Below are 27,888 nucleotides of genomic sequence, written 5' to 3'. Positions count from 1 at the left end.
TTGTGAGTGGGGGGGTGTTTGGACACAGGTGTGCTGTGTTTGTGAGTGGGGGGTGTTTGCACACAGGTGTGCTGTGTTTGTGAGTGGGGGGTGTTTGGACACAGGTGTGCTGTGTTTGTGAGTGGGGGGTGTTTGCACACAGGTGTGCATGGGGAAACATGAGGAGTCTTCATCACTCTCTGCCTTATTCTTTAACAGGCGGGTATCTGAATTAACTCTAAAACTCTCCCATATAGCTAGTCTAGTTAGCCAGCTTACTCTGCATCCTCCTGTTGAGTTCTGTTAATAATAATACTTCTGCATGGACATAGCAACCGGGAACCGTGTACTGTAGCATGTGAGATGCTAGTAACAAGAGGTGTGTGTGTGTGTGTGTGTGTGTGTGTGTGTGTGTGTGTTGGGAGACCAAGTCTCATAAAAACTTTGCTTTTTTGCTCAATTTTTCTTAAAACTCCAAACTGATCTAAAAAATAGTCTTATTTTTCAAGTGAAAAATAAAGACTTTCTCAGATGAAGAAAATCAGAGATAAACTCATGTCTAACCAATCAATCCTGAGAGAAGTGATGAGTCTCAATGAGAAGAGAAACTGAAGTAAGTCAGATTGTTTCTCACAAACAAGGTTATTTTTAACTCATTGGTATAGAATTTTGCATATTGATGCAAAATAAGTTTGATTTTCATACATTGGTATAGAATTCAAATTTAAGATCATTCTTCACACACATTATGTGTGTGTGTATATATATATATATAAATGTTTAGGATAAATAAGTTATACAAGTTAATTGTTAGTTGATCAAATCATGGTCATGTCATTACTAGTCTATTTTTATCACAAGAATATACATGAATATATAACATGATTCTATAGATGGATAAGATAGTTAGATAAGGTCTTCAAAAACCTCAGTGACCTACAGAATATGGCATTTAAAGATGTTTTTATTATTTTTAAGATTCTTTGACAACAAGGCACATTAACTTCTGGCAACATCCAGCCTACCTCTTTGATGATGAGCATCAAAGAACCTTCTTATGGAGATGGCTCCAAGTGTGGCAAACCAGCCACTGGGGAAAATGTCCTTATTTTGGCTGCACACAGAATTCTGACTAAAAAAAGTGCAAGCTTGGATGCAGGCAGAGTAGAAGGCCAAACTCTGCCAAGACAGGGGGAGCGAGTCCTCAATAGTTCCTGCCTCACAAATATGTCTGTCAGATATATTGGGCCAGAAGGCTGAAGACGATGTTCTAATGTTATAGAGAGTTCAGCTGGCAAACTGTCTCTGTCATTTTTTTCATTTTGGAAGCTGCTAACCTGAAGTTCTAATTCACTCAGGTAATTAAATTTTAGTCCTTCTCAAGTGTCTAATGGGATTGAAGACCAGATAATTTAGTTTTATAATTAAGCTTAGTTGTTTAGGGGTTAAGATGTTTTTAGATCTAGATAGATGTTTTAAGCTGATAGAGATGAGATATGATAGATATTGATTTACATTCAGAATTTTAGACTCACCAAGATGGGTGGTGCTTTCTTCAAGGCTGCCAAATTCAAATAGCCAAAACATTATGAATGTAACTTTTTTTTTAATAATTTCTGATTGTTTTGTAGTTCTTCCTGCTGTATGTAGTTTATTGTATTTGTGTGTAAATAAGATAAACATATATGTAAAAAAGAGAAAAATAAGAAGAAGAAGAAGAAAGAGAAAAAAAGAAATTCCATTCTAATCCCTTGGTGAAAAGTAAGTAAGAGATAGGGGAGGAGGATCTATGTAAGGAAAATATTAAGCAATGAATCTTAGTTTTATATTGTTTAATAAAATAAGGAAAGAAAGCCAGGGCACCCAAGAAGAACAAAGGCACACTCTCTGCAATGCCAGCAGAATAGAACCCATGCCTAGGCTCACAGCTCAGACATTACACTTGAATTTTCCTACTCTGCCTTCCCCAGGAAGCAGTATTTGTCTAAAGCCTGCAGTTCCAGCTTCTTACGTCAGTGTGGTTGCTGTCCACTGGAGAAAACTGGGGCATCCTCAGCAAGTCCAGTGTGATGAGGCTCAAGTGCCAGGGCTGGGGAGACAGCTGAGAGCTGTCACAGCATCTGAGAGAGGTGCCTGTCCACCGCTGAGGCACAAAAAATTAGTTGGTGTGTGTGTGTGTGTGTGTGTGTGTGTGTGTCACGTCAAGTTTGTAACAGAGGATCCGTAGTCAGTATTTGGCGAAGAGAGACGAAGGCAATCAGGAGACAAGCTGACTGCAGACATGCAGAACAACGCTGTGTGGAAGTAGAGATTAGAGATGAGAGAGTCAATACAATTCAGTCCGGGGTGTGTGTGGCTGAGGGGGAGGCTTCTAGTCAGGAGCTGTGGAGACCAAAGTGAATGAGCCGGAGGTTAAGGAAGAGCCATGAAGAGCCAGTGACAGCAGTGCGAAGGAAGCTGTTCCATCAGGGGACTCGATTTGTTTTAGTGACTTTTCTGGTTGCTCTGACAAAATCTCTGAGGGAAGCAATTTACAAAAAGAAGAGGTCTTCTGGGCTCCCAGCATGAGGGCACAATCCAACTGGTGGGTGGGGGGTAGGGGTGGGGGTGGGGAGCAAGCCGGAAAAGCCTGGGGCTGAGGCAGCTGGCCTTCCAGTGTTGAGTTAGGAAGCACAGAGAGGGGAGGCTGTTCATCAGGGACCCAAGTCCCTAAGGAGAGTTGCCAGGCATGCTCAGGGTGGGTCTTCCCTCCTCACAGGCTCCCCAGAGTGACTCCTAGTGATTTCTTTCTTTCTTTCTCTCTTTTTTAAGACAGGGTTTCTCTGTGTAGCCTTGGCTGTCCTGGACTTGCTTTGTAGACCAGGCTATCCTTGAACTCACAGCAATCTGCCTGCCTCTGCCTCCCGAGTGCTGGGATAACAGGTGTGCGCCACCACGCCTGGGTCTCCTAGTGATTTCAAACCCACTGAGGTTGGAAATTAACTATCACAGGAGCGAACCAGGCTGATTTGTTCTTTCAAACAATCTCTCTGGAGGGTGTGGAAGATGAGGGTGTGAGACTAGAGAGGAGATTTGTGAAAGCAGCGGACTTTAGGGTGACAAGCTCAGCTGTGGACATTTGATTTTCAAAAGGTTCCGGGACCTGGAGAGTGCAGGGACCTGGAACTTGAAAGAGAAGTTGGGTTGGAGAGGAAAGAGCTGGAAGCTGCTGGCACAAGTCTGTGAAGGAACTGTCAGGTTTATTTGTACTGAGAGGAAGCTTTCTACCCAGAAGACAGCTTCTCCAGTACAAGTAATGTCCTCACTGGCAGGGAGGGAGAGACGGAGACATCTATGGGGCATCTCCAGCCCACGGCCCTCTGTCTGTATCTGCCTATTGTGACCCCATAGACTTGCTTCCCATCCCAAAGAACTCTAGGGATATTCCTATTTTTCAAAGGAATTCCCTTGGAGGAAGGTCACGGTTTACAATCCAAACATTCCTGGTGAGAGGCAAAACAAAACACATGGTGCTTCAGAAGGGTTCCTCTAGCTGGGACTGGGTTTGCTCCCTGAAGGCGGCAGCCCTTCCTTCCACAGAAGGCCTGAAGACATACCTGGGCTGGCACCGCGCGGCTGCCTCCTCACGCTCCCTTGTGCCACACGTGCCACTCCATCAGGCTGGTTCCATGGTTGAGCCTGGCCGTCCCTTCCTCTGGAATATCGTCCCTGTGGGCACTCCTACACTTCACCCCACCTGACCCACAGCTCCTATTTCCTCTGTACTGCAGACAACGCTTTAGCCTGAAGCCGTTTCTAACTTCCTACCCACAGGAGGGAAGCTGAACAACTGCATTCAAAGTGACCTCATCTCTCTTGGGGCTCTCTCACCCCCAGGCACACTGTTGTTTCATTCGTACAGCCTCCAGGGGGCCCTGATCTGTGGGGGGACCTGCTCCGGGCTGACACTGGGGTGCAGGCTCTCACCTCTCACACGTTCTCACGTAACAGCTCATCTGCTTGTGGAAACATTTGTTTGTGATTGCAGGCTGCAGACAGTACCACTGCACAGAGCCTATGCGATGGCCCAGAGCCATGAGAAAACACATTAGTAATCTTTATGACCCTAATACACCCATGCAGGATTTCCCCAAAACAGAAAACACGCACGGATTTTATTGTCTTGCGCGATTAGAGCCCCTTACAGCTGATACGTATGTACGAGAAGGAACAGAACACAGGGCTTTCCCAGACATTTAGGGCCGAGAGACTTCTGACTCTAGTTAGTGAACTCTGTTTATCTACTCCGAGGGATATAAAATACGCAAGGAAATGGTTTTGTTTTGCTTTAAGCCACCAAGTTGCTCAACTGTTTCTTTCATTATAATAACTAACTTGTGCTTAAATGAGAAATACTTAGTTGCTTCCGAGAGTGCAGTGCATTGGGAAGGACTAGTGAGGCTGGGGGCTCCTCAGGAACCCTCAAGTCTCCTTTTGAAAACTCATCACTAGAGCAGGATAAGCTCCGGCTGTTTTATGAGGTCTTGTCATCCAATCAAGGCATCTAAATAGAAGATGACAGACACTCATTGTGTCTACTTAATTGACCTTATTAAAAAAGTTTACCTAATTCGTACAAGAAACCATTACATCTGAGTGTGAGTGCACACATATAATCCTGACGCCTGGGAGGTAGGGGCAGGAGGATAATGAATTTGAGGTCACACTGGGTTACAATAGCTGGCCTCCAGTTTAGCCTGCCCTACAGAGCACATAGTGAAATCGTATCTGACAAAAACAGAAGGTAAAAAACAAAACAAAGAGAGGAAGAAGAGGAGGAAATGGAGAAGGAAGATAAGAAAAGGAGGGAGAAAGAGGATTAACAGGAGGAAGTAGAGGAGGAAGAGGAGAAGAAAATCATTGCAGATGGCTATGGCTGCTGTGTGTGGGGTCTACACCGGAGAGATGGCTTCCCAGAGAGCTATGTCAAACGCTGCACTGCTTTTCCATGAAGAACAAACTTCCTCTGAATCTGGCTGTTCCTGAAGTCAGCACAATCCCATGGGAGACTGGTGCAGAGCAGGCCACCTAAGCATGCCAGGGGACACAGTCTGCTCCTGCAGGCCATCCAAGAGTGTGCATGGACACAGTCTGCTCCTGCAGCCCACCTAAGCCTGTGAGTGGACAGAGTCTGCTCTGCAGGCCATCTAAGCATGTGCGTGGACACAGTCTGCTCCTGCAGGCCACCTAAGCGTGTGAGTGGACACAGTCTGCTTCTGCAGGCCACCTAAGCGTGTGTGTGGACACAGTCTGCTCCTGCAGGCCACCTAAGCGTGTGAGTGGACACAGTCTGCTCCTGCAGGCCACCTAAGCGTGTGAGTGGACACAGTCTGCTCCTGCAGGCCACCTAAGCGTGTGAGTGGACACAGTCTGCTCCTGCAGGCCATCCAAGAGTGTGCGTGGACACAGTCTGCTCCTGCAGCCCACCTAAGCCTGTGAGTGGACACAGTCTGCTCCTGCAGGCCATCCAAGAGTGTGCATGGACACAGTCTGCTCCTGCAGCCCACCTAAGCCTGTGAGTGGACAGAGTCTGCTCTGCAGGCCATCTAAGCATGTGCGTGGACACAGTCTGCTCCTGCAGGCCACCTAAGCGTGTGAGTGGACACAGTCTGCTCCTGCAGGCCACCTAAGCATGTGAGTGGACATAGTCTGCTCCTGCAGGCCACCTAAGCGTGCGAGTGGCCCACAGTGTGCTTCTGTAGGGAACAAGCCAGCTTCAGGTGTGTGAATATGCAGAGTTAATAGTTGGCATGATAGTTTGAACACCATGTAAACATGTTGACTACCTCTCCAAACTTCATATCGACCTTCAAAAATATCATTCCATTGAGTGACAAGGGATGAAAATGGATAAGCATTATTTGGGAGGGGGCGTGTTTTTGTTTTTGTTTTGTTTTGAGACAGGGTTTTACAGTCCTAGTTGTCCTAGAACTAACTCTCTTTGTAGACCAGGCTGGCCTTGAACTCACAGAGATCCTTCTGACTCTGCCTTCCATGTGTTGGGATTAAAGGTGTGCACCACCATGCCAAGTAAGCACCCTCATTTTGAGAGCCAAGGGAAAACCACAGCGGACAAAGCAGAATAGAAAAGGACAATGATATCTGGTTTTACTACATGATTTTGTGACAATTATAGCAACAAATTTGCTAAGGCTCAAATATAAGTGGCCTTCCTTACAAACCGAATACATTTGGGGAGCTGGGGGGAGGGGTGGCTCAATGAAAGAGTACATGGCCAGTGTAAACACAGCCCTGGATTGGTCCCCAGGACCACTACACACAGCTCCGCGTCACTTGCTAGGGGACCTACATGAAGACCGAGCTGTCCGCTGGCTACATCTGTGTTCGGGGATGTAGGTCCAGACGATGCATCCTCTTTGGTTGGTGTTTCAGTCTCTGTGAGCCCCTTAGGCCCAGGTTAGTTGACTCTGTTGGTCTTGTTGGGTTCTTGTGCCCAAATACGGCGAGGGGCAGGAAGCTGGGGAGCATTGTGGAGGTGTGGGGGTAAAGACAGATTGCCTTTCCTTTTCTTGAGCAAAAGATTTCTTGGGCTAAAAAGTGAAGTGATAGCACTAGATTCACAGTAAGGAAAGATGTCTCCTTACCTAGTGCGAGTGCGGGCTGACCGCCCTAAGCACAGGGGCAATCTGTAAATAGGAAGTTATGACAATGTAACACTCTTACGAAAGACGCGTGTTCAGATGATGCCGATCTGGGTAACACCTCACGTCACCTTGAATGGATGCCCGGAAGCCCCTTTGCATCCTATTTGGCTTCTTGTTCTTAGTTTGAGATCATGTGATCTGTGGGAAAGCATCTGCTGATTGGCTTTTTTCGCCAGGTTCATTTATAGTTTATGAGATGAGGAGGAAGGAACCTCCGCTCTCCCAACTATGACCTAAGATTCGGGCCACTCTTCGCCGCTTGCAGATGTAGCCTCAGCGGTTTGATTCCGCTAGCTCCTCACCACCCCAAGTTTGGCTATTCTTAGAAAAGGAATTAAATCAGTGAAATAGGCTCAGGTTTCCCTTCCCCGAGGGAGGGCAGATTGAGAACTGTTCAGAATAAAGTCAGCTCCTCCCTAATCAGCCAGCCCAGAGAAAGCTGAAGTGCCCATCCTTTTCCTTTGCAGCCTTCCAAGGGAGCTTCTTCTCTTTCCTTCTGCTTATGAGGGGCCCTCTCAGAGAGTTCACACAGTGAGTGCGGTTTGTGCACTCAGTATTAAGATCTAATCATTGCCCCTGGAGGGCTGAGAAAATGAAAACACTGGATGCGAGCCCACCTCCTGGCTTCATGCTTGTCAAGACCGGGATCTATTAGCCTTTTAAAGAAATACTGATAATAAAAAGCAGACAAAGAGAGCTATGTGAATTGGCATCTAATCAATAATTTTCTGAGTGTTTTTCCCCTCCTTAAATTACTCAGAGGCATGTGAGCAAACAAGATTTTAGTGTTCCAAGCCCCGTTGCTTTCTTCAGACCTTGTATAATACACTGTCAGGACCCTCTTCTTTTCTGAGATGTTTTATTTTATTATTTTTATCATGGTAGATGAGGTCACATTCCTTGTCACTGAAGAGGATCCAAACAGAATCTGCCACCGACAAACCCCAAGCTTAAAACATTTAGGCCAGAGCCTCCCTCCTTTGCCCATGGGCTGGGACAAGGGTGTGAGGCCCCACTGAGGCATGCCTAGCCCAGGTGCCTGGCTGTGTTGAACGTGGGCTGCATTGTACCCAGGAGTAGGAGTGCATGCGTGGGTGCGTGCGTGCATGTGCACTCACATGCGTGCACGCGCTCGTGAGTGTGTGGTGGTAGTGGCTAAGCCTTTTGTCCTATGGCTGCTTTCTCTCTCCTGTGGTGACCTTTGACTCATCCTGAATATGCAGCTTGGGAAAAGGAGAAGCTTCAGTATGTGGCGAGCCCTTTCTTCTTACAACTGTCTTTGTCGGCTGCTCTGCTTTGTCCTTGCCCTATGACCCCTCTCTGCCATCTTACTCGGTCCCATTTTCTCTCTCCTGCTGTCTCCACCCCGGGAGCCCGTTTTATTTCAACTACAATTACTGAAAACACATGTCTCTGGTTTTCCTGTAGTGTAGGCTAGTTTTCCATCCTAACGTGGGTGTGCCTGGTTCTCTCAAATGTTCAACAGCTCGCTGGAGGGGGGTGCTGGTTCTGGCCTGTCGTCTGTGGTTCTTTTCCTTGGAGGTTTTGAAGTACCGACCACCTTTGTTAGCCCTTTAGAGGAGATATACAATGCCAGAAGAAGCTGTATGGCACCAAAGCAGAGCATTAATGCCTTAGTTTAAAAAGACTATATTTCTATTAATGGTAAAAATCCACGTAGGTCCCAACCTTATACTTGAGATAGGTGTGGCCAATACGATCAGCCAGTTTCAGTCACAAAACATCCTTTCTGAGGCAAAAAGTACCCTGTTTCTCTTATGAAATTCAGGGTCTTTCAAAATCAGATCAAGAAAACTCTATTCCTTCATGTAGCTTGCCTTCCAGAAATTTAGCTGCACAGTTTTCCAAGGCCTGATGTGAAATCCTGTGGCATAGCTCCAGCCAGGCCTTGACCCTGGGCTTTGAGGCCTGAGGCCCGAGAGTGGTGTTCATCCTTGTCTATCGCGTCTGCAGCTGGAGTTGAGCTGAGCATAACTAATGCTAACTTACTTCCAGCCAAGCAGCGAAACCACCGAGGTGTACCACACCACAGCGTGTCCGTTAGGAGGCCCCCAGGCCGTCTCCTATACTTCCCTCCCTTTTGCGGCCTCTCCTCAGGCCCCCTGGCACCTGAGCCCTCCCTGTGCCCACTTTGGAAGTCTTAGATGCTCTGGCACTCTCTTTCACATTTGTGGAAGCTCACAGGGTCCTCTGGAGCCAGGGCGGAGCTGCTTTGTCATCCTATGCTGGCTCTCTTGTCCCAAGTCCTTGGACCTGTTGCTCACTCAGTATTCCAGTGGAAGAAAGTAAATCTTGATATTCTCAGTATTATTTAACTGGTTTGGATGCATACATTTAGAATGCCCCAGGCCTACCCCTTTCCCCTTCTCTAACCGCTGTTCTCAGCCAATGAATGCTTATAAGAAATGCTTTATAAGAAACGTGTGTTTATAAGAAATGTTTGCTATTTCATTTTTTAACTTAAAATTTATATTTATGTGCATGTATGTGTGCTTGCGCGTTTGTATGTTTACTACACACATCCAGTGCTTACAGAGGCCAGAAGGAACAGTGGATCCCCCTGGAACTAGAGATTAGGTGGTTGTGAGGCACTTGATGTGGGCGCTGGGAACCAAACCCAGGCCCTCTGCAAGAGCAGCCAAGCTCTAAACCACTGAGCCAGCTCCCCACCTCCCATTTACAGCCTTGGTTTATCAGAGTAAGGAGTTCTGTTGTGATATCTCCGAACACATAATTACTGTATTTTATTTCTGTTGTGTCCCTGTACTCTGCCTTCCACTGTCCCCTGTCTTCCTCTTGCTGGTCCCTTTATCACCCTTGTGCTTGCATGACATATGTGTTCTACTTCTGCCCTCATTTTCCTTCCTCTCCCCCTTTAGACCTCTTCTTCCTTCTTTCTACTTTCATTTCCTATGAACACACACAAACTTATGCACACCTACACACATATACATACATACACACATACACATGGATATAAACACATGGGCACACATACATACACACATGTACATACAAATACACACCTGCACATAAATATACACATGCACAAGCATGCACACATGCATACATATAACATACACGTCACATATGCACACACACATGCATACTACAGATTGCACAAATGAAAGAAACCATGCTATATGTGTCATTCTGAGTCTTTCTTGCATAATTTGACATAATTACATCTAGTTCCATCCAGTTCCCTGCAAATGGCATAATTCCATCCTCCACCTGAATAGTACACATATGTGTACCATTTGGCCGTGTATATGTACAACATTTCCTTTATCCACTAATCTACTGATGGACATCTAAGCTAATTATTATGAAGAGCTCTTGCGGTATCTGTTCTGTTGAGCTTCCACCTCTGTCCTTTTATTTACCCCTCACCACCAGCCTTTGCTGCATGGCTCTGCATAGAGAGCCCCCACTAAGTTGCTCTGGCAAGTGGATAACCCGAGGCCCACAGTTCTTAACCTATTATAGATGCTGAGCAAAACCGAAGCCTAAAGTGATGAAGTGACTTGTGGAGGCAAGTATAACCTGACTTGTCCCTCTGTGCACCATTATTGTCTCTGTTAGTCTGTGGCCCTTAAAGACCCTGTCCAGCTGGTACCGGCAGCAGGAAGTCCTCACACTGTCCCATCACTCCAGATGTGTGTGGTTCTATTTATGGGAGAAAATGGAGAGTGACCAGCGTGTTTTTGCCTCTTGGCCTTTGGAACATAATATGCAGAGCTCATTCCAGAAAACCCCACACAGATTTGTGTTTGTGGAAAGAGGTCCAAAGACTTAATTATTTTTTGGGAGCTCTAGTATTTGTCCTCTGCTAAGCAGGGACAATGTTGTGCCTGACCTAGCCACCACTGCTGCTCAGTGGAGCTGACAGGCCACCAAGAACTCAAGGCCCTGCCCGCAGGCCCGTGCAAGTCTAAAGTGACACCAGGAAGAACCTCTTTGCCTGTGGCCGACTTGTGACTTTCTCTACCAGCCTGGAGGAGAAAACAGAGCTATACTTAATTGACCTTTGCGCTAAAGGAGAAGGCCTCAAAAGGTGTGTTCCTGTCACCATTGGTGGCACTTGTCACACTTATTCCTGATGAGAAGTTGATGTAGAAATGCCAGTGAGTAAAACATGGTGTAACTTCACCATTTCAGTCTGTCTGTTTTGCCAGCAGTTTTACTGATATGTTCACCCAACTAAGATTCCTGATGAAAATCCTCAAGCACTCGCGGATACAGTACAAAAGGCCACCTGGGGGTTCTCTGTATCCCTCAGCCTGAGAGACCCACAGCGCTCAATCTGAGGCCAGCGGCACTGGGCAGAGCCTGAAGAGCATCATGCGGCCCACAGATCTGCATCCATGTGGTGTGCAGAGCAGTGTGCTGGCTCGCCAGGGAAGAAGGGCTTCTTCAGGGAGCCTCTGTGCTCCAGAACAGCCGCCAGTCCCACGATGGATTCGGCACTGTCTAGTCTTCTCTGGGGCTCCGGTTTGACTCTTGTTGTCATGACGGCGCACTATGATGGAAAGGAACTTGGGGAGCAAAGACGTCTTGCATGGGTCCAGATCACAGCCTGTCATGAAGGGAATTGGCAGGGACGAAAGCAGAGACCCTGGATGTGACATGGAGATGGGGGAGGAAGAACAAGCATTTACTAAAAGTGATGTATTTTCCAGGTATCTCAGGGTGAGAGGGCTGACTTCCATCCCCTCCAAAATTCATATGTGGAAGCCCTATCCCCAAGTAACTCAGAATTCTGAGGTGGAATTGAATGTCATACAATATATTTTGAACATATTTTCCTTACCTGTCCAACTTTGTATACTCCTCCCCCATTCCACCTTTTTAAAAAAACCCATCAAGTCCAACACTCTGCTGCTCATATACTCTTGGATGTGTGACCTTCCACTGGAGGATTTATCAGGGCCACATCCTTAAAAACTCCAATTCCTTTTCTTCAGGAGTTATCAATTACCAATAGCTCCTCAGTTAGCACCACCTCCCCGCTCCATGCTGGGATATGTCTGGCTTGAGGCTGTGTGCGTCACGTGCATGCTACTACCACTGCGAGCCACACTCACTGCTGCCCTGCAGTGTCCTGAAGACAGCTTCCTTGTAGTTCCCAGTGCTCTAACTCTTTCAGCCCCATCTTCTGAAATGATCCCTGTGCCTTGCCGGGAGGAGGTGTGACATAGACTGCTCACTTGAGGCTGAGCAGTCCAGTGCCTTATTGAGCACCTGACCACTTGTCATCTCTGTATTAATCACCAACTACTGAAGAGAGTAGCTTCTCTGATGGGGGCTGAGAGATGCACTGGCATGTGGGTATCAGAATAAGTCATTAGGTTTGGTTTAGCACTGTGGCCATTTGGCAAACAAAAGTCGGACTTTAAGGAAATGACTGGATGCACCGGGGTGCCTTACCATGCTTTATGGGTCTGAGTATGTTTAATCCCTGTGGTGTAGCAACTCCTGAACCAGATCTTATCTCTGGAAGTCAGTAGCCAGGCTGAGGTCTGTCTGCCATGCGCATGTGCCCCGTGCCCCGGTAGGAAAAGGTGATGAGGATACAGTGTGCACATGAGAAAACACGGAGAAGCTGCCTCACAGAAGAAACCAACTTGCCTCTCAGGAACAGGGGTATGCGCCTGAAGTCCTAGCACACAGGAGGACGAGGATAAAGGAACATGGGTTTGAGGCTAGCCTTGGCTACAGAGTAAGTTCCATGCCAATGTGAACTTCATCAGGAGTCCTTACATCTAAAACAAAACAAAACAAAACACATATTCAAACAACAAAGGATAGGAAGAAAAAGAGAAAGAAAGAAAGAAAACTGATTCTGTTGTCACCCTCATATTGGATTTCTAAACTCCAGAGCCAGGAGAAAATCAAATTTTTGTTTCTTAAACTACACAGTCATGATGCACAAATCAGTACCACTACCAACTTGTAGATAAGGAAAAGTAGAGGTTTGAGAGGAAAGTAACTGTCTCCAGTCACACAGGTAGTCAAGCAGGATGCCCAGGCTTCCAGCCTGCTCTCCCTAAGACCATCTGACATATAGCAATATTTTAGTAAATATTACATCTTTAATAAGCATTAACCAGTATCACTTATTGTTCTATGGATTTCAAAATGAGAAAGCCTAACTCAGGTCAGCTAGATTTTAGTAAGATGACTGAATGTACACAGATCTGTGTGGATAGTTGACAGAAAACAGAAAAGAAACACACTGACTTAGAAAAAAGTATGGGACCTGAGTCCTATACATACTATTTGAACTCAGTAAAGCATTGCCTTTACTGGCTTATCAGGTAATGAATGTTAAGAAGACACTGGCCCCCTCATATCCTATAGAGTTCTAGATGTCAGATTGGCTACAAGCAAGCTGAGGCACTGGGAGAAGAGTTCTTATAATACATAAGTGATAGAATACATTTGCACCCAGCCTAAAACCCAAAGCCTCCTCACCAGTAAGATGTTAAAGTTCCCTGTCCTGTGTAGTTTACGGTAACCCTATTACACATCCAAAGATTAAAGTTTGCACTCTCAGTTGTTCTAAAGCAAAGTATTACTCTCTGGCTTTTCGATCATATCACTGTTCCTTGTGTGCGTCTCATCAAAGCATTTTGATTAGAACAAGTCATTGAGTGGGCAGATGCCAAAATAAACAGTCAAACTTAAATCATACTGAAGGGACTGTGCTTTTAGACAGGCTCAAGTTATGGGGACGTCTGATCATTCTAAGAGGTTCTAGAGTTTGCAGAATCGGTTTGCACATCACTTTCTTCTTGAGTTATTTGATTTCTAAGATCGTCCATGAATCTCAAACCGAGTCTCTCCTCTCAAGGCATGTCTTTTCACCAATGGCTTTCTCAACGCTTTCAGTCAGAGGACTGTTTACACTTCTTTGGGGAACATGGACTCGTATTTCTTGACCCAAGCCAGCACCTCTGTCCAGCAGCCTGGTCGCATCACCTGTGCTGGATGTGTGAGACCCAGATATGCCTACCAGCACCAGAACAGCCAGCAGAGGCTGTGGCCAGGTGGACAGAAGGCCGGGCCACCGGCCCACTTACAAACATCCTTCTTGCTTAGGCCTTGCTGGGCTTCTCAGGAGACACCGCACTCGCTTTCCAGGTAGAGAGTTGGTTCAAACCCCAGCGGCCTCCACAAGCCATATAACTTTGGGCATATCATGTCATTCCTCTTGGCTTCAGTGCCTAGCTGGCTCGTTGTAAAGACTAAACACAGCACAGATGAAGCGTGTAGCGTGGGCTCTGATACGAGTCAGTCTATACCAAACAGAGACTGTCCACAGACTTCCATGCTTTCTGCATGGTTCAGATGTCATGGCCACTTGATGTACAACTGGGACTTAACCTCACACAAGACCCAAGAGTCCCTGAGGAGGGCATTTTCTCCATATGTTTCAAACTTGGTGCATCATCCTTCAAGCATGCTCCCTCCGGAAAAGCAAGAGACCGCCCAAGGTTTGGACAAGCTCAGGGAGGGAGGGAGGGAGGCATCTGAACTTGTTGGTAGCTGTCCCATCAAAACTGGGCTTGTCTGGGTTTTTACCACTGGGGCCAAAATTCATCTCTGTCTGGAGTTTTTTTTTTTTTTTTTTAAAGATCAGAAGTTTGGATTAGCATCCCCTGCTCTTTATGGCATTAGAAGCTCTTTGGGAGGAAAGTTCCACTGGTCTCAACCAGAATTTTGAGGAATAAAGAGATGAGTAACGTGAGAAAATGAATGAAGGAATTATTTGACACTCCCTAGGAGAACTTGGGGACTCTGAGGAGAAAAATAAAAGATATTTTCACCCGAGGGCTTTTACAGAGTCACATGGAATTCTTCCCAGCATTGCTCTGGGCCTCTCCTTCATCATGGAAGGATTTAGGTTTGAGCTCTATTTGTAACGTTCATCAGTTGAGGACGTAGTTGAAACATAAAAGCCTCAGTTTCCACTTAGTCCACTGGAAACAGTAACCGATGCCCATTCAGTCAGTCAGTCAGTCATCCGTCAATATGTGCAAAACCACTTGCTCTGACATACAGCAAGCATTTGATAAATGCTTGTGCCCCCCTCCACACACACACAAAGCTGCTACGGACACTCATGCCCACACATGTAGACTTCAAGAAGAATTGCATGATATACTTGAGCTATTTTCATTTTGCTCAGCAAAATGTTCTGATCTTTATAAAAAATATAATTGACCCTTTAGAGTAGGCACAGAAATTTTTTAAAGAAAAAACAAAACAAAACAAAAAAAAAAAACCCAAAAAACCGGGGCTCTAAAATCAAGCCACGGCTATTAATCCTCACGGAGATGCAAAGCTTAATCTGCCGACTTTCTCAGTTTGCTACATTAATGTCTGTTAAAGTGTAGCTTAGCTACAGACATGTGCCAGAGGCTATGCTGCCATAAAATGGAGCGACATTCAGTCACCAGAAGCGAGATGTGAAAAACATCAATGCCCAGAGCCCCGTTTCCCTCGCTCCCAGCTTCACTTGTGGCTCCAGAAACTTCTGAGCACTGAGGTTTCCTGCAGTACTGTTGGGGGCAGAGGGGTGTACCCTTGTTCTTCTGCAGAGCCTGGGACATTGAGGGCTCTGGCATGTCTCCTAAGCAGTATCGTTTATTTCACACTCTTAAGCAACCTCGCTCGGAGTGCTAGCCATTTCTTTCTCCCTGTTTTGCTTTCAGCCCCCCTTTCCTTTAGAGTCTTGAGTGCACTCCTGATTTGTTCATGACTGGATCTCGCATTGCTCCGAAGAGAACAGGCATGTGAGTGAATACCACACATTGCTTTCATTAATATGTCATATTAAATTCAAAATCTAAAATCCAAATCAAAAGTTGGATCTCTTAACATTGTTCATTCTTTAGGAAGGCTGAAGGCTGGAAATAATTTTTTATGAGCCAAACTCACTTCTCTCTCTCTCTCTCTCTCTCTCTCTCTCTCTCTCTCTCTCTCTCTCTCTCTCTCTCTCTCTCTCACCTCCATGCCATCAACAATGCTACATATTCCCATTGGTGACATTTCTCCTAAAGGATAGTAATTGGAGATGGATAGGACACAGGAGTTTCAAAAAGTCCCTCCTCTCAGTCTAGAGCAGTGGTTCTCAACTTCGTAACACTGTGACCCTTTCAAACAGTTCTTTATGTTGTGGTGACCCAACCATAAAATTATTTTGTTGCTACTTCATAACTGTAATTTTATTACTATTATTAATTCTCGTGTAGAAATCTGGGCTTCCTATGGTCTTAGGTAACCCTTATGAAAGGGTCATTTGACTCCCAAAGAGGTCATGACCCCCAGGTTGAGAACCCTGCTCTAAAGCATTGACTCCTTCTTCTTCTTTTTCTTCTTCTTCTTTTCTCTCTCCTTCCTTCCCCCTCTTCCTCTCTTCTTTCCCTCCCATCCCTCCTCTCTCTCTTTTTTTCTTTTCTCCTGAGACAGGGTTTCTCTGTGTAGCCCTGGCTGTCTTGGACTCCCTTTGTAGACCAGGGTGGCCTCGAACTCACAAAGATCCACCAGCCTCCACCTTCCTGGGTGCTGGGATTACAGGCATGAGCCACTGCATCTGGCTTTGAACTCATTTTTAATTCATTGAGGAAACAGAGTTTCTTCTGCTCAGCTTTGTGCTCATTAGGTAAAGCTTGACCACAGTTAGCATGCTCTGATAGAAACAAAGTCAGTACCTGGAAGTTTTGGAGTCAGGGGACTTACCTTACTCTGTGACTATATAATACAGAAGCTGGATAATGTATGAAGAAAAAATGTTTTGTTTATCTAACCATTTTAGAGGCTGAGAGCACAAAATCAGACAGCCACTCTGCTGCTCTATCCAACTTCTGGTGAGGGCTTTCTATGTACATCAAAGCATGACAGGGTGACATTATGGCAGGAAAGAGGTGACGCAAGGAGGGGAGTAGATGGGATGATGGAGAGAGACTGAGCACTATTTCCTCTGCCCTGAAACATCCTCTCGTTCTGCAGTCCTCTTGAAGGGAAGCAGGAGGCTGGCTGGCTGCGTTAGCCGCTTTCCTGTTGCAGTGATAAAACACCATGACCAGCGTAACCCAGAGAAGACTTTATGTTGGCTTATGGTTCCAGAGCAGTAAGAGTCCAAGACGGAAGAGTGGAGGCTTGGCAAGAAGCAACAGGCATAGTGACAGTAGCAGAAAGCTGAGCTGTCATGTCTTTAACCACAAGCAGAAAGCAGAGAGCAAATAGGAAGTAGGTGAGGCTTTTAATCTCAAAGCCACAGCACCCAGCTAGTGAGCGTCGGGAATAAATGAAGGTTACAAGGCTCAGGAAGTAAACAAAGCTCACAAGTCTGAAGACCCCTGAAAGGATTGACACAATCGTCAAACGTTAGATAAACAGCAGCTGGGGAGAGGAGACTGACCAAATCACCCTGGGAACACCAAGCACGTAGATTTCAGGAGTTTTCACCCACGGTGTGTGTTTTTCGGTCCCGTAGCTGCATTTGAGTCACCCATGCTCCTGTGAGTAGCTCCACTTATTTCATTGGATCACTAAGTTAAGCTGGGATGGAATCATTTCATTGCTCTATAATCGGGGGTTTTATCTGGGGTGAACAGATGTATGTTCACATCCCCCCAGAAAAGTTACAAGCACACAGTGCGGGAGAAAGCAAAACATTAGAGAGGAAGAGACTCAACCTCACACTCTTTGCACAACTCCCTCTTGCACAAAGGAATCCATGCCTACAGGAGCTGGCTACTCCAGAGAGACAGCATCAGCTCATTCAGGAAGGTGGAGACCCTGTGACCAAGCACCTTCTACTAGGCTCCACCTCTTAAAGGCCCAGTACCCAAACACCACTGTCTGCAGTTAATGAATCTCTGGGAGGCAAGCCCTAACCCCAAGCACAGCAGGGCCCTGCTGGAATTCCTACGTGGGGGTTGCCAGAACAGTTACACTTGGCAACCCCACACTCGACTATCAGCGCTTCCTTCTCCTGACATCACACCCTTGTCCCTGTGACTTACTGCCAGGTCAGCAATGCCTCCCAGGGGTGCCAGGGAACCTCTTCCCAGCCAGCGCTTCCAGTCAGAACAGAGGAATGACACTGTAGACAAGAGCTTCAGCTTTCCTCATGAAAACACGGTAACTTGCTAAGGCATTGTGTAGTGGGCCCAAAATAAAAACAAGCAGAGCAAAGAAAAACAAACAGGACATTTCCCCTAATATTCGTAATATCAACACGTTCTCAACAACAAAGTGGGTCAAAGAGGCTTGCAGGGCAAACAAATGAGACAAAGCTCCCCCAGGAGCCCTTCGGAGGATGTCTCACTTCCTAGAGCTGGGACTTCTGAGAACACATGAGGTGAAGTTGTCATCATCGTCACTCCCATCACGCTCATGTCTCTCATCAAAAGTGCAACACACACACATACTCACACACATGGACTCACACACACTCACACCCTCCCACACACACTCACGTACACCCATACACCCACACCCCCACACTCACCCACACACACATACGCACACACTCTCCCACACACACTTACATACACCCATACACACACCCTCACACACACACACAGGGGAAGGGAGGAGAAATTGTTACCATTTCAGGAAAGACGCTGAAAGAGTAAGAGAAAGGAGGAAAGACAGTAAGTATGCTGAGACTTGGACAGACATCTTGCTGACGCTGGAGAGGCCAGCCTGCTCTTGTGCCGGTTGTGGGGCTCCTGATGCTGAGCTGTGGGGCTGACAGCAGCTTTGCCCACCTGCCTTTTCGTCAGGGGTGTTCTCTCACCAGCAGCCTCGCTTACGGTAGGTGCGCTGGTCTGTTTCTTCTGGTTTTGCTTCTGTAACCCACTGAGTCCAGTCACTGCTGCCTGCCGCAGTCCTGTCTGATCATGCTGGCCTGGTCTTGCGCAGGTCTTGTACAGGTGACCATAGCTGCAGGGAGTTTGTGAGTGCAGGATAAGGTCCTGGGCAGAAGCCAGTGCTCCATAGGCCCTTCCCCCGCCCAGCTCACATCCCTTCCATGCCTCCCCTTAGGGGCTTAAAGGGAAGCTTTCTACCAAGAGACTATTTTTAACTCATCACGTGGATCTACTTCCTTCTACTCTGAGCTCTTCCTGTTTCTGGGAAGTGTTTCCTCTTAGCTTAGAGTCACAGGTACAACCCCACCCAGGGAGCCTAGATAACAATAATAGCAATCACATACTACAGGACTGCGGCCAACATCATGTCATGCTCCATGAAAAACATTATCTATGGAATAGTATAAGTCAGTCATCTAACTCTCAATGCATTGCATTATGTTAATCTGCACGGGAAAGAGGAGTTGCCACTGGCTCCCATCGACTCAGTTTCTCACTGCAGCTAAATTGCATTTTCATGTGACAGGTTTGGAACGATTGGTAAAAGTCCATGAAAGCAGAAGTTGACGGTGAAGCCTAGGAAACTCTGCAAGATCTGGGAAGAAGCTCCAGATGCCATCATGGGAGCAGTGTCCTGTCCCACAGGGAAATGGAACCTCTACTAGTCCTGGTAGGGAAATGACAGGCAGCGCAGGAATAAGGGCAGAGAGGGGAGCTAGAACATGTCTTAGCATCCTGAGACTATGAACTTGGGGGAGTGTGGGACTATTACTGGCATTATGGGCAAATCCAACATGTGCCTATTATTTTCTGGATCTACAGGTGCCTAAAGCAGAGGTGAGCTGTTGCAGGTGACAGGGCTCCTAAGAGTTGTCCCCAGGGCAAGAATTGGGCCAATCTGAGCCAGGTGGATGGCCAGTTCACTGCAGTATGTTAAAATAATGTTCTGTTAAAATGTGATATTAGTGTATCACATTTCTCCATTAGTATATCACATTTCTCCATAAGCAAGCTGCACCTTGAAGGCTTCATCTAACTGGTTTTCACAGCGTTCCTGGGAGCAGGACACGAATGGCAATCTGTTTCATTCAGATGTGTCTGGAAAAGCTGAGGAATTCTTAACAACAGAACGATATGAATTTCCCATACTGCGCATGTAAAGACCATTTTAGGGGGTATTAACATATGTTAGAACGGACTGGGGTAAATTACCAATGATTTGAAACTTACTTTTGAAAAAATAGGAGAAGCTATTTAATAGGCCTTATGGTGGCCGAAGTAGACATCTTTAATGCTCTGTGTCATAGACTGACACAGAGAGACAAAGAGCAAGGACAACTGACACAATTTGGTATTGTCAACATAGAAAGGGAGCTGTTCCTCTTGGTCAGTTTAAGACTGACCCCAAATCCTGCTTTAGTGGAAACATCTTAGTTATGAATAACCATACCAAGTGGGAGGCTCAGATGCACAGGAAGGCCAGTAGTCACTAAAGTCCTCCCAGCTTACTGATGTCTGCATCCTCATTACCAAACTGTGACGACCTTGGTACTCAATGACATCACATAGGATGCCTTCAGATAGGACCCACAGTCAGGCCCGTGCCTATGTGCAGGCATACCCCTGTTCAAACCTGTGCATGTGCTGTCTGCTTTCAGGACAGGCAGGGGCAGAGAAAGTGGGGAATTATGGTCATATTTGCAGGGACTGAGCAATGAGGGAAGACCCTCAGAGTTAAAGTTTAGAGTCTAGAGCTTCTAATCAGACCTGGCAAGTCTAGAAGCAGGCGAGTGAGGTAAAGAGATTTTTTTTTTTTTTAATCTGTGTGGTCATGATGGCTTTACAACTCCTTTTCTTCTGTCACCTGCAGGAGCACAGTGTGCATGCAGTGCCAGGGTGTGGTAGACCATCTATTCACAGGCTGCCTTCCTCAGAACCTTTTTGGGGATAGCAGGTACCCAGGCATCAACAGCACTCACCTGGATGCTCACCCAGGGATGGTCACTGTCCTGGTCAGCCAGGGTGCTTCCAAGCCTGGCCTCAACTGCTGAGAGCACTGACTGATCAGACAACTGTTGTGTGCCTGCATGCACCCCTGGGCCCTTTCCTATATCTCATTCAGGTTTTGTCCATTAGCTCTTGGCCTTCCTGATGCTCCCCATTGTCTGCGCATGCATAGTCTTTGGGTCTTGAAAAAAAAAAAAGTGAACTTCAAGCTGCCTGCCCTTGCTGGCCTTCATTTCAGGCTCCAGTCTTGTTGCTGACACTGGGTGGCAAGGCCTGAGAAAAAACACTTAAGAACCCACCAACCGCCAAGTCTGGGTTTGTGTGTTATCCGGGAATTACCCACAGCTAGCTGAAAAACAGCTTCTCTTTCGCTTTCCTAGCAGTTGACTTGTAGAGCAAAAAAATGGGTCATAAGCACCCCGCCTCAGGCTGGGGGGTTTCTTTGCATGACCTAACTTTGAGAGGACACCTGATCCACCTCTGCACTGCTGCTCCTGACTGTCGAGGCTCCTGGGGAGGACACAAGTCTGCTGAGTGGGCTGGTGTCTGATCCCACTTTACAGAGAGGAAACTGAGGCTTGGATTTGTAGTGGCTTGCCTTGAAGCTCCAGTTTGCAAGCGGAGCTGGTTTGGAACCCCACATCTTCTGGCTGCGGGCCTATTTCCTTGTCCCAGGGCCCCTTTCCTTGTCCCAGGGCCCAGAGCACTGAGGTCACTGGTGACCAGAACGGTAATGTAAATGGCATCTCTGGGCTTGGAGAAGATCCCCGGCCTTCAAAGAGAGATGCTGTTTGATCCTGCTGCTGTGCAGACAAACTGGGCTGGGAATCTGTAGGGTTTTCCCCAATAATAGTAGCAGATAAAACAGCACCGGGTATAGATTGTTCCATTTCCTAAATCTTCTCTCTGTAAGGCCATGCCTCAGTCACTCATACAACTTTGCCCTCTGAAGAAAGGAATAGAAGAGCTGTCACAGACACTTAAAACAGCACACAGAAGGAAATGAGAAAAACCATCATAGACTGTAATCCTGTTTATGTCTCCAAGGAGCAAACTCAAAAAAACACAGATGCCTATAGCTTTAAGAGAAACAATCATACTGGGAGAGAGCAACAGGTGTGAAAGAAGATAATGGGTTTCATGCCTTGGTTGTGGAGTTCCCAAGGGCCCGAGTCTGCCTCCCACAGCCACAGCCTATCTGGTGTGTATTTATTACTGAGTGTGAGTGATTTAGGAGGGAATCACAGGTCCCTTCCAGGGACTCTCTGCAGCCTATGACGGCACCATCACCTCATAGGACAGCGGGGACTCTAGTGGACTCATTACATTTCTTCTGCTTCCTCGGTCCTGCTTTCTTACTCTCTGGCATGTTCATCAGTTTCCTAATAGTTTTCCTGTTTCTTCACTTTTAAAGAAAAGACCCAGCAAGACACATCGAATGAAGCATTTCTTAAATCAAGCATCGCTGCTGCTAACTCTTTCCATCCACCAGAGGCAAGATGTGGATAGACATGCATGTGACCCAGCCCTCAGTCTCAGGCCTGCTGCTGCTGCTGCGACAAACACATCCTGGCAAGTGATGGCGGGGTGGGGTGGGGGGAACGAGAGACATAAGTATTCTCATTTCTCCCTCTGCTCCGAGAAATTTCCATGCTTGATTAGAATCTAATCTTCAGATCTAAGTGGGTTTTTTGTTTGTTTATTTTTCATTTCCAACCCTATACATATGACCACAGTTTCGTTCTTGCTACCTCTCTGCTGATCTGGAGAGGAGGCATCATGTGCAGTGGGTATGAGCAGGGTTGACAGTCAACGGAGTGGAACTGATCACCTGCCCTGACTTCCTGAGCAGAGACTTCAGCCCCTATAGGGAGCCTCATTCTCCACCTTGCCAACATTACCTACCTAAGACGTTACACTTATTGTCTGAACTGGGGTCCTAGGCACTTCAGCTTGCTACATGGCCACCCTCAGCATAGCCAGACCGGTGTTTTGGTTTTCTTTGGCCGTGGTTATTACTAAGCAGGTCCCCTGAAGACCAGTCCTTTTAGCTCAGTTGACCAATCCTGTTTCCTCTGTCCATTTTGCCTTCCTTGACATCTTGTGCTAGACAACCCTGTTGGGGTGGTCCTACTCTGCCTCTCACCCTCCCTCCTGATGGGATGCTTTAGCCACATGGTGGGGTCCTCTTGCTTCTGTGACTGCATCTGTGACCCTCAGTTTTACTCCTAGTCTTCTTGTCATTTCTCTCTACTGCCTTTTGGCAACTTCGCCAACTACTACAAAGATACTTGAATCTGTGTCCCGCATCCCACTGTTTTTTATATCAACGATATCCTAGGCTACAATGCTCTGTCAGTGGTTCTCAGGCTTGCTAATGCTGTGACCCCTTAATACATATAGTTCCTCATGTTGTGGTGACCCCCAACCATCAAATTACTTTGTTGCTACTTCACTACTGTAATATTGCTACTATTATGAATTGTAATGGAAACATCCAGTATGCAGGCTAGCTGATATGTGACCGCCACCCCCCAAAGGGGTTGTGATCACAGGTTGAAAACTGCTGTTCTATATGATGATGCGAGAGCTATAAAAAACATAGAGGGACCTAACAATGGACAGAAAACGGCCTGAGGCTGTACACATTCCAGAGTCATAGAGTTTCATTAAACCCCCTTCTCTGTGTTAGTTTCTTCTCTTGTTGGAATCAAATATCTGGCAAGAGGCAACTTAAGGGAGAGTGCAGCTACTTTGGCTTACAGTTTGAAGGGACACAGTTCATCGGCCAGGGAAGGCATGGCAGCGGAAGCACAGGCCAACCATGTTAAATCTGCAAACAAGAAATAGAAAGCAGACAGGAATTGGAGACATACTAATAAACCCCAAAGCCTGCCCTCAATGACTCGCTTCTAAACGTTTTATAAGTTGCTGAGACGATGTCCTCAGCTGAGGACCAAATGTTCAAACACGTACGCCTGTGGGTGGCGGGGTGGGGGTGGGCATGTCACATTCAAAGCGAAAGCCCTCCTGTCCATTTTTTTCATTTGTTTCTCCCCAGCCTGGATGGGACTGCTCTAAGCCACTGTCTCTTCTTGACCTGGTCCTCATGATGGCTCACTGTTTCCTTCTTGGAATAAACTCCCCACTCCCCCTTGCTTTAACTCAGAACACATGTCGTACGGTGTCTCCTCTCCACTTCACTTCCTTAAAATGGAGGGAAACACCAGTCTTCAAAGAGGTGCCAGGATAGAGAGCGCCAATGGACCAACATGCTCAGGAGGCTCCATGGAGCCACACACTGAAAGTATTAAATGCCATGGACCTCTTGCCCCAGTGCTTTTCTTCCGTTGTCTGTTTCTCCATTTACAGTACTTGGTTAACTCTAAAAGGCCTGCGCTGATTACATGTCAAAAAGTTAAGTATTCTGTGGGAGGAAATTCAACGAAAAATTTAAACCATCTTTCAAACAAATCCTACTCCAAAACAAATCCAAACTATCTGTTGGCAAATTTAAACGGCCTTGCTAAGGTTTTGACCCTGGTAAAATTCCATGGACAATGACTTCTTTTAGGCATTACTGAGAATTTTCGGTTAGGAGCAACCATTGTTGAGCAATGACATCTACGCTGACCGTTTTATTGTCTGTCTCTCATTTCTACCTTGCTCACTTGTGTACTTGGAGAGTTCACGTGGCTTTCTACATGAGCGTTTGTTCTGGTCCTACTGTGATTCTCATTTAATGTTGAGTGTGCCTTTATGAAAATATGTTAAAGAAAGAAAAATAGGGAATTGCTCAGTGTGTTAGTAAATAGATTCTAATGAATATTCCAGAAACAAATGCCCGTTTCTACTTACATTTAGTCATTAGCTATACTGGACAGAGGTACTAGCGGCACCTGATGTTCTATCTCTAGGCATGTTAAAAATAAACTTGATTCACTCAATCAGGCTGTGTTTATTAATTGCCCAGGATAACTCACTGTTAGCTAGAGTTTGAACACAGATGATCTCCACATCACAGTGGTTCCTTTGATAGTATTTGGGTTTGCTATAGTGGGAAAATGATACACATTTGACAGAAATCATACTTTAAGTTTTGGAGTTTGCTTTTTTCCCAGAGTAGTGGCAGGAGCAAGATAATCCTGTAACATTCGGCACTGACAATAAAGCCACAACCTTTGAGCCTCCAGCTGCCCCTCAGTCATGCGGTAACGGTGCTGTGCCACAGTATGCTGTGGTGTTAAGATAGGCTGCTTGGCTTCTTGGTAGGTCAGCGGTATTAGACGCATTCTGACTATGACAATTTCGATGCATGATAGGCGTGTTGGGGTTAAACTCCAGCAGAGGTTGAGGAGCATGAACATCTGCACTTGGCTGTATTGCACGGTGTCTTCTGAAATGATTTTGACATTAGTAAAATGGCGTAGTCTCCAAACCCAAGATACAGTGGTATGATGTCTGGCCACAAAACTCAAGCCATGCTCCTGAGTGCAGTACGAAGGCAGCCGGTCAGAAGACGTGGGGGCCAGGGCCAGAATCACTTAAGATACATTTTGTGATGGTTTGGCACTTCACGACAGGATGCTGCCTGCTGGGCCTTGGCAGGACACTTGGCTGGAAGGTCCTGTCAGAGCCCGAACATTCTTACTGCTCATGAAATGGTCCTGTGATTGCATGGTGTGGAGGTTCTTATGGAAAGTTAATGCGTTTAGCAAGTTAGCCCAAGGCTTACAATTAAAGCAAAATCTGCACCCAAACTCCAAGTAGGAGGCCTAGCCCTTAAACTCCAGCTCGTGGGTCACCGGCCTTTCAAAAGTGGGTGTCAAGTAGCTGAGCCTATCTTAAGTGAGACAAGGCATAGAAGTGCCTGGTCACTAGTGCATTGCTGAAAGCTATAAAATGCTAACATTTATTTTCAAGCCTCTGCATTCCAGGGAGTCCCTTTTGGTTCTGAGGGTACATGTCCTGTGAGGCTTTGTGACACAGGAAGTTGACAAGGCCCTCTTCTTTTTGAATTTATACTTTCCTCATTGACTTGTCCCAACATTAAAGCCACTGTCCTTTGATTTTGGAGCAATCCCACTGTCCACACAGCCCGGAAATCACAGAGCAGAGTCCTCTGTTGAAGTCAGCGCCTTTGCTAACCCCTCGGAGGGCCTGCCCTCTCTCCATTTGTTCTCAGGCATCTGGGACAGTCCTCACCATCAGCACCCAGTCAACTGGGTTCTGTGCCTCCAGAGTTTCTCATTCCTCACACTTCTGCTACAAATCTAAGCTGTTCTCATGGATTTCACCCAGCTTGACTCATCTTCTCCTAAGACTTATAAGGAGCTGTGCCGTGGGACGATGACTTGGCTGAGACCGAGTCTCTCCCACACAGTACCTCATGGGAGACACGGGAGGGCTTTCTTTTTTTCCCCTTCAGAAACGAGATGGTCAGACTCCTTAGGTGGTCTCAGAATTTTCTGGAATGAATAAGTTCTATAAATGACCATCTCATTTCACACGGCTCAATAAACATCCTGCAAACAGTAATGACCATGGGTTAATGTCTTTAGTCATATTACACAGTCTGGGTTTATGCTTTCCGTTTTATTTTGAAGTAATGAGTTTCTAGAGTAATTTTAATTGAACTTTGCTGATTTTCATCAGCACCTAACTACAGACAAAAGGGAGCCAATGGTTCCTTTATGAAGCTCTTTGTTGCCAGACAGCATCAAGTCTTTTTCGTTGTGTCACACTCACCCGTTGTCAATTACATTCATCGTGATCCCTAATAGAGTAACAAATGATCCGCAAGGCTGGCCTGAAAGCTTGGGAAATCCCCACTCTCAGGACAGAGACAGGAACCGCAGCCTAGCTTGATTGGCCTTGAGTTTACACTTACCTTCCTAATCCCCTCTCTTAGCTTCCAGCCCTGCGAACACACTCAAATTCTACTTGGCTGTAAGGGACAGAGCAGAGCTTTGGTCAAAGTGGGAGGTGGGTATTTTTGTTTTCTGTTTTTGATTGTTTGTTTGTTTTGTTTTTTAAGCAATCTTTCTGAAAGTCAGAGTCTGTAAGGAAAAAATGATCATAGAAACTCTGTGGTTTCATAAACAATAGGCCAAGCAGCTAAGTGACAGGGCAAGAGCAAGACCAGAATCCGGAAGGCAAGCTGGAGTTTTCCAAAGCTCACACCGGGACTCTGGCCCAGTTCTGCATTCTGCTGCGCATTTTAAGCTCAAGTGGGGCAGAATTTGAAATGAGAAATAGTTTATTGTTTTTCCTTACTTTGACCCATTAGCTTTCCAACCCCTGAGCCATACTGTTAAAGTAGAAACAGAGAAAAACCCTAAGCACTACATTTAAATGTTGGGTGAAGCTTCCTAGCTATACTAGAATTCTTCTTGATTTTATTCAGCAGCACAATGATAAAATTATTATCAGGGTGACTTTTCTGAAATGTAGAGTGACCTAATTAAATTTCTAACTGTAGCCTGAAGAAGTCCCCCCACAGATGCCCAGGTTTTGATAATGCTCACACACTGCCATAAGATTAAAGGGAGATAAGCTATACCAAGAACCACCTAGAAAGGGCACCTGATGAGCTGGGGTCAGGTGGACTCCTGACTCCGGAGGCCATGACATCAAGGACAGAGATAAGCATAGTCTGGGATGTTGAGGACTCAGCACAGCTGCTCTGGGAGAACCAACGGAGGATCCGAACATGCATGAGTGTGTGATGGTCTGTGCAGAACTCACAGCAGTTACCTACTGTGTGCAACTCAGACAGCAGCTACCTACTGTGAGTCCCAAAGACTGGCCCTTCAGAAGGGAGTTGAGTGTGGGACGGTCTGGGTAGCACAGACAGTAGTTACCTACTGTGTGTCCCAAAGGCTGGCCCTTCAGAAGGGAGTCGAGTGTGTGATGGTCTGGGCAGCACAGTCAGCAGTTACCTACTGTGAGTCCCAAAGGCTGGTCCTTCAGAAAGGAGCTCACCACACTTAGCAGATTATTCCGGCTTTCCACAGTCACAGTGTTGCACACTCTCCTCCTGTGTCATTGTGTGCACCAAACTCAGAATACAGGTCATCGTGCTCACATTGTTACCAACCACACCAGAGATATCAATGCCTAAGTTGTTCATCTTGCTAGCATTACATTAAGCCACATATTCTAACTGAATCAGTATTAGTTACAGATAACGTCTCATTTAAAGGTCACGTGGTTGCCTTTGGTGGAGAAGACTTTGCCTGAAACATCGGCTGGGTATCCTTGGGAATGATACTCAGGTATTCACAGAC

This window comes from Acomys russatus, chromosome 20, assembly GCF_903995435.1.
Source record: "Acomys russatus chromosome 20, mAcoRus1.1, whole genome shotgun sequence".
In the NCBI taxonomy this organism is placed as follows: domain Eukaryota; kingdom Metazoa; phylum Chordata; class Mammalia; order Rodentia; family Muridae; genus Acomys; species Acomys russatus.
The sequence above is the reverse complement of the archived record's forward strand: the minus strand, read 5'-3'. Positions refer to the sequence as shown.